The sequence below is a fragment of the Tenrec ecaudatus genome, chromosome 18 (genome assembly GCF_050624435.1).
Source record: "Tenrec ecaudatus isolate mTenEca1 chromosome 18, mTenEca1.hap1, whole genome shotgun sequence".
Taxonomy (NCBI): Eukaryota; Metazoa; Chordata; class Mammalia; order Afrosoricida; family Tenrecidae; genus Tenrec; species Tenrec ecaudatus.
This window is the reverse complement of record NC_134547.1, coordinates 54930658-54943517: the sequence shown is the minus strand read 5'-3', so window position 1 is coordinate 54943517 and position 12860 is coordinate 54930658. Positions and strand designations below refer to the sequence as shown.

General features: G+C 39.5%; 1 non-coding gene across 1 annotated transcript; it reads left to right on the top strand.

The window, feature by feature from the left end:
- The first annotated feature begins 473 nt into the window (after window positions 1-473).
- On the top strand, window positions 474-580 carry LOC142432857 (U6 spliceosomal RNA). The gene has a single exon (XR_012780959.1). It is a non-coding gene; the product is annotated as a U6 spliceosomal RNA (small nuclear RNA).
- Window positions 581-12860: the final 12280 nt, after the last annotated feature.

Genomic DNA, 12860 nt, shown 5'->3' with positions numbered 1-12860 from the left:
TTTGTCCCATCTCTGTTTCCCAGCACTGCGCACAGTATAAATTCTGGGAATTATTCAGGAAATAAACAGGAGCACAAAGAGAATCGGAGAGATGGTTTGGGATCACAGGATTGGAGGAACAAGAGGGCAGAGGGTGTCTTAAGGGCCCCCATCCATAAGAGAAGACCACCCAGGCCTGCGTTTCCAAATCCGAGCCTCAATACACAAGGTGGTCTAGGTGGGCACATTTTCCTTCTGAGTTGAGGAGGAGTCCTTATGGGGACATTAGGTAAATATACTTGCAAGCAGGATCTCTATCAGGAAGTTTGTCCTAATTAGCATCCGGGGAAAGGTTTCTCCTGGCCTGTGAATATGAGACTCCCCTCTCTCACTTTAAAAACGTTATCACAGGAAGTTAAAACCAACAAAAGAGGCCCAAGTGGGCTGAGGAATCCATGGCTCTTGCCCACAAATAAGTTTCAAGAAGAAGGCAGGTGCTCACTTCGGCAGCACATATACTAAAATGTGAATGATACAGAGACGATTAGCATGGCCCCTGTGCAAGAATGACACGCAAATTCATGAAGCGTTCCATATTAAAAAGAAGAAGGCAGAACCAGCAAGAGAGGCCTTATCACAATAAGTTGCTTGTTTCTGGAAGTCTCTTTGTCTCCACAGCTCTGAGACTCCCTCATCCTCCGGAGATACGCAGGCAACAATCTTCAGTCAAGTATTTATCGACAAAAATCCAGCAACATATGAAAATAAACACTATAGCCCAGTCAATTTTATTCCAGATAACAAGCTGGTTGGACATTTGAAAACCAGTATAAACTGTAATGTCAACAAAAGAAAGGTAAAAAAATCAACAAGACCAACAACTGATCAAATTAAGCGGTACCATAAATACCTTCTACAAACACCAGCACCCATGTATCCTACACAGAATTCTACAGAAAGAAGGCATGGAGATCTCTTGGTTCAATAGAATAGAGCTAACATAATATTTGATGGTTAAAGATAGAATTCATTACTTGTAATAACACCCCAAAAATTAGAACAGCTCCCTGACCATGAAGAGTTGCTTAAAGCTAGTAACCTAAAAGTTGGCAATCAAACCCACACCGTGGCACCATGCAGAAAAGCAATCTGCTGTCATAAAGATTACAGCCAAGAAAACCCACTGGAGGCTTTCTGCTCGGCAATACATGGGCTCTGAGAAAGGAGTAGATAGCAGTGGGTAGGAATGGGAACAGCCCAGGATGCCCATTCTCACTATTCTTATTCCACCTAATACTGAGTGATCTAGCCACTTTTATTTAAGACAAGAAAGGGGAATGTATCATGCTGGTGGTGTTGAGTAATACACGAATCAATATGAGACATCCAGGATAATACTCTGTCCCTTAAAGATACCCCTAGCCTAATCTGTTGAACCTGTGTGGCAGGCAAAGGAGACTTTGTCTAGAAGGTTAATCTAAGAATCTTTAAATGGGAAGATTACTCTGGATAATTAACATTGGATCCAACATAATTACATGCATCCTTAGAAGGGAGCGTCTGAAGTTTCGGGACAAGGACGAAGGGAAGTGATGAGAGAACCAGCGAAGGGGAGTTAGTTAAAGTGTATTGTGCCAACCTGGCCGATGAACACATGTGGGGTTAATTGAAGGTTGAAGAGATAAATGGCTCGGCGAACCTCGCATTTCTAGTTCTCGGGTCTCTTGCTTTGTGATGGTCAGACCAGATTGCAGCTGCCTTAGCCAGTTCCCTGCTTCAGCTGTCAATGCCCACTTCCTGCAAGACATCCCTGAGGAGAAGCCACATGGACCTACCCCAATGCACTCCTGGGTGCTGGAGCAGCTGTGTGGAGACCCCTGCCAGCGCTGAGATGCTTACATGTTCACTGACTTGGCTTTCCCCTGTAGTCAGTGTCATTGTGTGTGTTTTCTGAGATGGAGGAGGCATTTGTGGACTGGTGTCCGACATATGGGTTAATGTTGAACTTGTGGGCTTGGGCAGCACTGGGTTGGGATGTTTTCTTGATGTGCACTTACCCTTTACATAAAACTCTCTGTTATACATATGAGTTTCTGTGGATTTGTTTCTCTAAAGTACCCTAACACAAATGGGTTGATACCAATCCAGGAAAGAGCCATGAACCCAGAAACAAAGCACGTTTTTAAAAACTGGACCAAGGTAAGGACAATAGTCTCTCATCTGGGACCTCCAGGAGGAAATAGCTCTGCTGACAAATTAACATTAACCCAGGGAGACTGATAGCGGATCTCAGAGGTTTAGATAGGTAGGTTTTATGTCAACTTGGCTAAGCCATTCTCCCATGGTATGATTGAACATAATGTGGTCAAATCCATGACAAGGTCTATGAAGCAACCAAGCAGTTGTGGGAAGAATGGTGTTCTGTACCAACTCCTTTCTCTCACGTCCAGCCTTGATAAATTGATGGAGGTTTCACTTGGGGTGTTGTCTACTCAGTATAGAACGACACTGGTCAGAAGCTAGCTCACTCACTTCTGCTGGATCCCACATCTACTCAGTCTGTTACATCACATGCAAATCTCAGGAGCCGTCAGCAGACTGCCAACCTCAGTTTCATTCAGCCAGCGCTCTTCCTGCTTCCTATCCATCAGTCTCTTTAGCTACAAAAGTCAAGAGATGCCTCCAGCTTGCATCTGACCCATGGACTTCATATGAATCTCCTAAATGTATACACATGCAAGTTTTCTTTCTTAGAGATCCCAAACAAGCACAGACAGTCAGCAATGTAAAAGAATACATCTGGGTTGCTTGACACCACTAAAATTGTGGTAATTTGTTAAAGCAGCATTGAAAAACGAATACACTACCTATCCGACAAAATTGCATAGAATCAAATAAACATATTGAATCAGATTTAAGTACAAGTTACGGCTGGGAAGTCTGATAAAGATGGGTGTACTTCACTAATGATAGTATCTTTGTTTTAATATTATATTATGATTTTGCGAAAGTTTACCATTAAAAACTAGACAAGGTATTTCTCCATATATTTCCTGTGACATCATACTATCTGTAGAATATTAACTAAAAATCAAAACATTTTTAGAAGGACAACGGCTTGTCAGTAACTCAACACGGTGTTCTATAATATGTTGTGTTTTCACCTTTATGAATCTTGTACTTATTCGGACGTGTCCTACCTTATTTCATTGTTTCTCTTTCAGGTACTCATGCATGCTTTTACTTATTCATTCAATAAGTATTTCCAGGCTGTGCCCTCTATTGAAATCATATAGTTTTTCAGATATGATACTTAAATTAAAAGTAGCAAAATAATACTGGGGAAAAATGTGAAGTTAAAGTAAATGTTATAAATCTATATGTCTTCAACATAGCATGCTGAGCCCCTTGTAAATTTATTTCTCTGAAAGCTAATTGCCATTTTCTCATATTGTGCTACTCAGGTCTCCAGTGTATGTATGAACTCAAGTGGAATAGTTACTAAACATTTAGGAGTTTAGCTATGGGACATCAACCATTTTAAGGAAATGATAATTTAATGACTAGTGTGAAAAATTATCTTTCCCCCCCAAAGATTTGAAAAGCAAATTTCTTACGTATTTTTTCTACCTAAACTTCAAATAAACTACATGGCAGAATATTTAAAGAGCTCAGGTTGGCATTATTATTATTTTTGCTTAAAACTTTCATTTATGTTGGGGTTTTTATTGGTAGGGGCAGTAAATAATGCATTCTCCTTTGAAAATATTGTTAGAATAAACGTGTCTATCAATAATGTACTTTAAGATATTCATTGCTTTGATTTGAATTCCAAAACTCATTTATTATTGACCAGTTTCAAAAATAAAATAAGATTATCGTTTACTTGAATTGTCAAATGCTTCACATAACATCGGCCCCAGGTCTCTGAATAGTCAGACAAGTGCTGGATCAGCGATGCTTGCATGTTTAAAAATAAATAAATCAGAATCCTGGATTTTAAGCATAAACTATTTTGGCGATTGCCTATTTTTAATACATTGTGTTTTGGATCTCCCCCTTTTAGGGTCTAAATGAAAAAATGATGCATCCATATGCAACTCTGTGCTAGTGAAACAAATTGCTGTCATGTCCCAGAGTTATCACATTTCAGAGAAATAACATAAAACCTCCAAGCAGAGGAAGCTGCTCAATTACTGCCTCGCTTGATTAAAAGTTCATCGAAAGAAACTTCACATTGTCTTTTTAAGAAAATTGTCTCAAATAAAAGCTAACATTGCTAATACCAGGCACACACTAGCAATACGAAAAAAAGCATTCATTAGATTTTCATTTCATCCAAAAGTTAAGGAGGTAGACAAACAGTTTAATATTTTATTATTATATATGATGTATGCGGTATATTCATTAAATGAATTCATTGTGACATCCAAAAGTATATGGTGCTCAGCTTCCAAAGTTGTACGTTCTGCAGTTAATGTTCAAAACACAAACTCAAGCACTGCCACCAAGTTTGCAGAGAGGGAAAGCTACTCTTCCTCCAGCGGAATGGCTGGTGGCTTCCAACTGTCCATCATGCAGATCTCAGCCCACTGCATAACCACCAGGGCTCCTTCATGTTCATAACCATTACCTTCAAGGCACTATTTCTGATGTTTCAATGTGCAATCAACTCTTCATCTGTCAGTTTGTCATACTGGGTGGTTATGGTTAATGTTATGTTTCCTATCCCATAAGGATAACTGTGATAGACAGGTTTCAGGAACACTCCATACTAAGACAGGCTGGAAAGAAGAGTCTGATAGTCTGTTTCTGAAAAATATTTCCCTGGGAAAGATTTATACATAACAGTAAAACACTGCCTGGTATAGTGCTGAGAGCATAAACAGGAAGTATATGCAGAACTCACCACATGGAATAAAAGTGACTATTTTTATGAAATGAGATGGTAGAGATGATGGCGAAGTTCAGCATCACCAAACGAGCTATGACTAGTGGTTGCATCTAGATAGTTATCAGTGTCAGGGCCTGGACCCAATGGATGTTCTCTGCTTGGAGCTCTTCGTTCTTAGTTGTAGCAGGTTTCTCTTTCTCTGATCTTTTTTCTATTTTTGTTTTTATTCCTTATAAAATAAAAGCTGGTATAAGCCACAGCCCAAGGAAATGCCTCTTAAGTTAGATTGTGGCTGGGATCTCACCTCAATACCCTTAAATGCTCACATTCTGAGAGATAATTACATCATTATGTAACTGCCATACCAGTGAAAATAGTGACCCAGAAAGGTTGCCACAAATTTGGGGGAGATATAATTCAATTCATGGAGATTTACCCTGAAGCACCCATGTTCTTGCCACCTACAAGTCACTCCCATCCCAACTCACAATCCCAAATGTCTTCAAAGAACTCCAAGTTCAAAGTGTATCCTGGAAGAAAAAATCCTCTTTGCCTATGACTCTAGAATACAAATGGTCTGTCTTCAAAGTACAACGATAGAATAACCACAGGGCACGGGGCGATGGGGCCTGGAACAGGGAAAGGGGAGGGTGGGGGAATGGAGCAGGGAGAGAAAGGAGGTTTTAATGGGGTGGAGGGGTAACAATAGCCACAAGACAAGCATTTCCATTACAAATGAGGGAACTTGGATGGAAGGAACAGGTAATGGGTATAAGGCAATTAGAAAACCAAGCAGAGCAATGCACATGAATGGTCAAGACGAGAAGGGGAAGACATGCTCAGTATATACCAAACTGAAGACAAGGAAGAAAAGTTCAATATTCAGGTGGCAATATTCATAGATTCTAAGGGCAAAATACTGAAAGATGAAGGATGGATCAAAATAAAGCGGAAGGAATACATGGCGTCACTATATCAGAAAGAACTCGTTGAAAATCAAGGCAAAAATTATCAAACAGCATCATCGATATCAAATACATGTAAATTTTTGCTGAAGATCAGCCAACAACAGTTACAGTTGTACAATTTATTCGTCTACCCCCTTTGACTGCACCCTAGCCCTCTCCACTTTGAGCAAAAGCGTCCGTAACCTCCTCCTGGCATTTGGCCACGGCAGCCCCGCACTCTACAACCAAGTCTGTGAAGATGAATGTTCTCTTTGAAACTTACCCTTTGAGATTCAGGCAGCTATCGTTCCACCCTTTGGAAAGCAGAGCTCATGACTCTTGAGAAAGAGGTAGCTCTGTTTCCTATGCTCCTTGTACTTAAGCTTCTGCTTTCTGGTTCCATGACCTCTTGGGCCCTTGGCCCCTCAGGCCTCAGCTGAGTCCTCACCCTACTCAGGAAAGCGTTATAAAACTCTTCATCAATAACTACCCAGAGGGGTCCTACTGCACCAGTAACCCTTGACCCAAAGGTGCGGATCCTTTCCATTTCATGGCTGACAATCCTCTGTCAGCTGACACGATAGCTCCCACTCTTTCCAAACTTTGCTGAAGATCACTTCAAACCAGTCACCACACTACATCAAAAAAGAGCTCCCCAAAAATGAAGCTGGACTCAGAAGAGGACGTGTAACAGGGGCATCAATACCGATATCAGATAAATATGGCCCGAAGCACAGGATTCCAGAAAGATGATTACCTGCATTTTTTAACTAGACAAGGCAGTAAAGGACGTGCCTCAAAAATCACATTCAACATTACAGTGAGTAGGAATTGCAGACCATCTGAATTATGGTTATGCAGAAATTGTAAGTAGAACAAAAGACAGTTGTTTTTTTTCCTACAGAGCAGGAGGGGATACTGCTTGGTTTGAAATCATGAAATCATGTGTCAGAGTGTAGCCACAGTCAGAAATTAATAAACATTAACTATTATTATTTTACTCCACTGTCCCATGAGCCCTGAAAAGAATTGTTATTTTCAAACCATCAATGAGTATTTTGAGTCTGCGTTATCTCACCGAGCTCAGACAAGGAATAGCAAACCAGGGGTCAAGCTGAAGTATTTGGGCCCCCAAGCTTTCTTCCTCCCCACTCTAACCCCGCCTCCTCTAGAATTCAATCAGGTGAAAGGGAAATCCCACTTGACCTGCCATGTCTAGCATTGCCTTGGTGTGATGCTGCTTCTTTCTCACAGCCAAATACAAACTATAAATCACCAACTATCATTGGTAAAATAATGATATCTTGCCATTTAAAATGCTTCCAATCTTTTTTGGGTATTTTTATTATTATTGAAAATTCTAGATTTGTGGGATAGTGGTGAAGCCTTATAATTCAGAGTGATTGTTTGACAGGACTCACTATGAGATACAGTATTTTACAATCATTGACAACTGCAAGTATTAGGGGCAATGTTCCAGGTAACAAAGATAAGAAATAGATGGATTAATTTTCATAGTTATAATAAACTAAAATATCTATAAAATCAATCAGAGCTCAGAGAAAATTCTACTGTTTCTTAAAATAAAAGATATAAGGACAATATGGGTGCATAATGAAACTTGATTTCAAGCGTCAGATTTCCCAGTAAGGGGGTAATCACTCTTATCTGTGCTTACTAATCTGTAGGGAAATTTTTCATCTTTTTCACAAGATTGTGCTTCTTGGGCTATCTGACACCTATACGGCCCACTTCCATAGCACTTCCTGATAGAGTCTGCTCCTGTTTGCACATTTGCAATCCCCGACAAGGACTGAATACCCAGTAAGCAAAGTAAACTGATGTAGAGAAACACTTATGGAGCTTTCATGAGATTCCCACTTAAGCACGGTAAATCTATCTCTAAATTGCTTATTGCTGATTCCTAAGGTTTAGAATTGCTTTCCTGGGTAGGTCTTGTAGGTCTTCAAGGTTAAGCGCATTTCAAATTATGTAGCAAAGGGTGATCCGGAGACAACCATTGTCTCAAATTGTGTTCTACATGGTCTATGGATGTTATTCATGTAACAGGAAAGTCAGATGCTCCAATGCCAGCACATACATGTGTGCAGGTTCCTGCGGGCTTTGGCAGTCACTGGCATGGCCGTTGATCAATGTCAGGGAACATTCCCAAGAACTAGCCTTTGACTTCATTGATGCTCCCCATGAACAACTAGGATTTTATTTCATGGATTTCCTTTCATATGTTGTTTCTCTTCTGCTTATTTTGCATTAAATGTGCTCTTTTTCTAGTTTTCTTAAGTGAAACTTAGATTATTGATTGAAAATCTCCCTTGTCTTCTCTAAAGTGCATGCAGTGCAATACATTTCCCACCAAGGACTACTTTATCTGCATCCTACACATTTGCATAAATTGTACTTTCATTTTCATTTAGTTCAGAATAATTTTTAATTTCTCTTGAGACCTTTTCCTTCACCCATGTGCGAGCTCATAGTAACTTACATGTAATTAGCATGCAAAGTGAACACCTTTCACCATCTTTGGGACTTAAACTAATCGGTTGTTGCAATATGTTACACATCAGTTTTATGTGATCCCATGAAGAGTTCCAAAATTGGTGATTTTTCATAAATTCTTTATACTTCACATTGTATTTTGGTTTGCTTAATTCAGAGAAAATTCACATTAACTAATACCCTACAGATTATTTTCTCTACTTGCAGACTTGGTTCTGTTGTTGTTAGGTGACACCACAAACCTTGTTTGTATTCAGAGTGACACTATGTGACAGAGAACTGCCCCATAAGGTTTCCTAGGATGCAAACTATAGAACCTGACTACCATGTAGGCTTCTTGGCAGCCACTGAGTCGGTTGGATCTACAGATCTTTTGGTTATCAGCCTAAGACTTACCCATTGCACTGCCAGGGTTTAATGACTGGTCCTAGGCACTAGATAGCGACTATCCAAATCTGGTTGAACATGCCCACAGCCATAAGTAGAGCCTGAGACAGAGGTTTTCCATGAATGTGAATCACTGAGACAGTCCTCTCAAGAAAAAAAAATTAAAAATTCAGGAGATAAATTAAGAGGGAAGAACAGGAGAAAGGTGGTCTTAAAAATCGAGCCTCAGTCTCACATCACAGAGGATTCTGGCACATAAATTTCAGGACAAATGTCACACTCATTGTTTGTCACAGTCATTGTTTGTCTTGGGTTGCCTGTGGGTATAGGGTGTTTCACCAACCCTTTAGCCATTTCTCAGCAAGCCAACTTCTGCTAGCAGAAATCGGTGCTCTGGAGCAGGGGACAGCTGATATCCAAAGCAGAAGCAGATTGAAACACGATCCTAATAAAGTAGGCAGGGAACTGAAAGCTACTGTTCCGCATAGTGCCTGTATTAATCAAGCACTTTTGGAGTGTTTCTCCCAAGGATTTTTTAACACAACCAAACGAATCACAGGAACATGGCTGGAACCGAGAAAATGACTGAATTAAAGATGAATCTTTATTGGATTCAAAATGCCAATAACAGGCATTCCTCAGTCTCTCAGCTTTCAGCGGTTTAGAGTCGTGATCTCGGCATGGGTATCTAGGCATCTCCATGCAAAGGCGTTGATTTGGAATCCATTCTCCACATGCCAACTGCAACCTGATTAATGCATACATTTCATCATCTATGAGAAAGACTCTTAAATTTGAAAGCAGCCTCTGGACAACCAGCATTGTGTCAACCCTGAGAGTTGGTAGTTTTTTGGACAGTGCAGGGCTCTTCTGGTGAGCTAGCTTGAAACAGACTATTTTGTATTTGAGAGCAAGAAGGCAAGACATTCCAGATGAGGAAGAGTACATGTTTTAGGGAAGTCATTTAACATAAGTCAAATGCCCAGTTCACCTCCAGAAAGTTGCTTGTAGGATATGTGCAATTGTCCAGTTTGATATTCTCCCAATTCTCCTTATCCACTCCCTTGTCAGTTGTGGCAAATAACATCACTGGCCCCCAATAACTGGTCCCCATCGACTTCTGAATTCTGAGTCCCTCACTCATTCAAGTCAGGCAGTCCAAGCACAGACTATTTGCATGCATTTCCCGTGGAACTACTTAATTATTGGCTTCCTTGAGTAATGTTTATGGAAACATGAATTCAGGTAGAAGCTCTAAGTGATTCTCTTACACCATCGGGACAACTGTTTTGGAGAATCATATGAGCCAACGCTAACCTTCGCCTGAGCAAAACATTAGTCTTGGCATGTCACTGAGACTCTGGAAAAGCTTGTCAACCCAGCATGTTGATGCTGTTGTTGTTGAGGATGCCACTGAGTTACTTTTGTCTCGAGGAGACCCTGTATGACAGTCTCTTGGATGTACTCTTTGTGGAAAGGGGTTTCTTGGATGTACTCTTTGTGGAAAGGGGCTTTCTTGGTGCCGTGATTTATTGCCTGCCTGTTAGTCAGAAGGTCAGTGACTTGGCCCCACCAATGGCTCTGCAGGGCCAAAGACTTGGGATCGACTTCTGCTAAGATTACAGGCTTGGAGACCCTACAGGTCAGATCATCGTGAGTCTAATTGACTGGACAACAAACCACAACCAGAAGCTTTACAGAAATGTATTGGAAGGCTTTTCTCTCATAGAGCAGATGAGTGGATTTTAACCACCAAGCTTTTAAGAGCACCCAAGACCTTAACAGTTACACCACCAAGAGTCCTTTAATACAGAATAGCTTTTACTCTATAATATAGAAATCACTGTCACTCAATTCCACTTCTGGCATATATATGCATGCATGAACACATCTATAGCACCAGCTACAATGATGGAAATATGGTTACCGAGTTACATTATTTCATTAAAAGACAAAAGAATGCTGGGACTGTGTAGGAATGAATTTGAAATTAGTTTTATCTGAGTCTGGTACAATTGTCCACGACTCCATCAAGAAAATTTTTAGGATTAAAACCAGGCTGCTATAAAGAGCTCTAGTAGGAAGGTGCTGCTATAAAGGGCTCAAGTAGAAAGAAAATGATGATGGCGGCCTATGTACAAATGTGCTGGACATAATGGATGAGTGTACGCATTGTGATGAGAGATGTAAGATCCCCCAATAAAAGTATGTCATTTTTTAAAAATGGGCCTTTCGTATGGTCTCCTCATAGCGTTAGATTATGTGATCAATTCATATCATTGCTCTGAAGACCACCACTAAAGCTCCACATTTATTGGATATTATTGACAGCTGTATGGTCTGCAGTCATCAATCATGCTAAAGTCTCTTGAACCCAAATACAATGAAATCACAATAAGAACAAAACCACGATGACTTCTTCCTGTGATGCCACTACAAAGTTTACTATCATCACTACGACCACGTAGCAGGCTTTGTGGATGGTTTCTGTTTTTGCTTTCCATTTTATTGTTGTTTATTAACTGTGTACAATGAAAACTGATCTTCATCAAAATATTATGATGCAGATCTTGGCATTCAAAATGTTTCATGCAACAAGACTAAGAATCAGGAAAAGTCTGTGACCTTCTCAAGGTCAGGGTTTCCATGGGGATGATTCAACTGCTACCTCATCTGGAGAGAATTTAGTGAAATATTTTGGCTGGTGCCTTCCCTAACCACTCGCTTGCTAGATGATCTAGAGTGAGCATTTTTTTACTGTTTCTTACTCATTTTTCTCACACAGAACTGGAAGTAATAACATCCCCAGAGATTTAGTATTACTTGAAAAAAGAAGACATACATGGAGTCATTTAAACATTATAAAAAGTCATACAATCGAACAGCATTCCCTTATCACTCATAGAAACAATTATGGAAATACGATGGTTGTTATTATGAACCTATGCTCCATGTTTTTTCTATTATAGCACATACTATTTCTTTGAAAATAGCAGTGATTTTTTAAAAAGCTGTCTTGCATGTAATTAGATCGGAGGCATGTATAAGTGCTGAATTAACTCTGTTGGTAGTTAGATCTTCTCTGAACTGTATCCCTAACAAATAGCTTCATAGCTCATTGGAGCAGTCAAAATTAAAAATGTATACGTGAGGCTTAAATACTCAGAAATAGCTCAAAGTTAAATGCTTCAAACTGCTTAAATATTTAAAAGATGGAAATATCGTTGTTTTTTTTTGGAATATATGGATGTGTTTTAGATAGTCGATAGGTACAAAATGGTTGTAAACTTTTTTCTCCTTTACTTAAAAACAACAACAAAAAGCAAATTTTAGCTATGTAGGAAAAACAGACAGATACCAGCATGTTATTACCCTCTTTTACAATACAGTTTTCTCCATTTTTTCCAGAATATTCAAATTCCCTGACAAATTAATCTACTCTGTCAATTTCAAGGCTTTGGGATATGGTGGTGCAAAAAAGCTCTGGCCTTATTGACATATGAAGTAAAATAATTTTGGAATAAGATATATTTCTTTGACTATATATGCATAGTGACATGCTTGAAGAAGTCACAGTGTACTGTCCTGTTATTATTTGAAAGTTTTAGGATATGAATACTTATTATTTACTGAGGTTGCTTCACAATAGTTTAGGATATATTAAAGGAACTTCCTGTTTTCATTTTTAATGATATTAGAGAAAGTGATGAAAAGAAGTGAGTGCTGATATTATTAAAATATATTGTGTGTAATACCCATACACATTCATTGGACCCATATACCCTGGGATACTACTGCATGTTCAGTACTATTCAATCAGAAAGTATGGTATGAGCATCCACAATCTTCCAATGGGGTATATGTTCTACTTTAAATTGTGTGAGATCATGGTATTTTCAAACTATACTTCAGTGATAATAATAAGCTTTGGAAAAAACTGTGTGTGGTTGTTACATAACCTAATGTTAACTTGAGGGTATTAAGAGTGCCGGGTAGAGTCTAGCCTGTCAATGAGGTCACAGATTGATGATGCTTCCTTGTAGGTGTGGTCTTTTCACAAGGATTCTGGGAACTGCCTCTCTTTCTTCCTTGAGGTGGGCACACTCTCTCTCTGCTTCTCCTTCCTGTTGACAAGC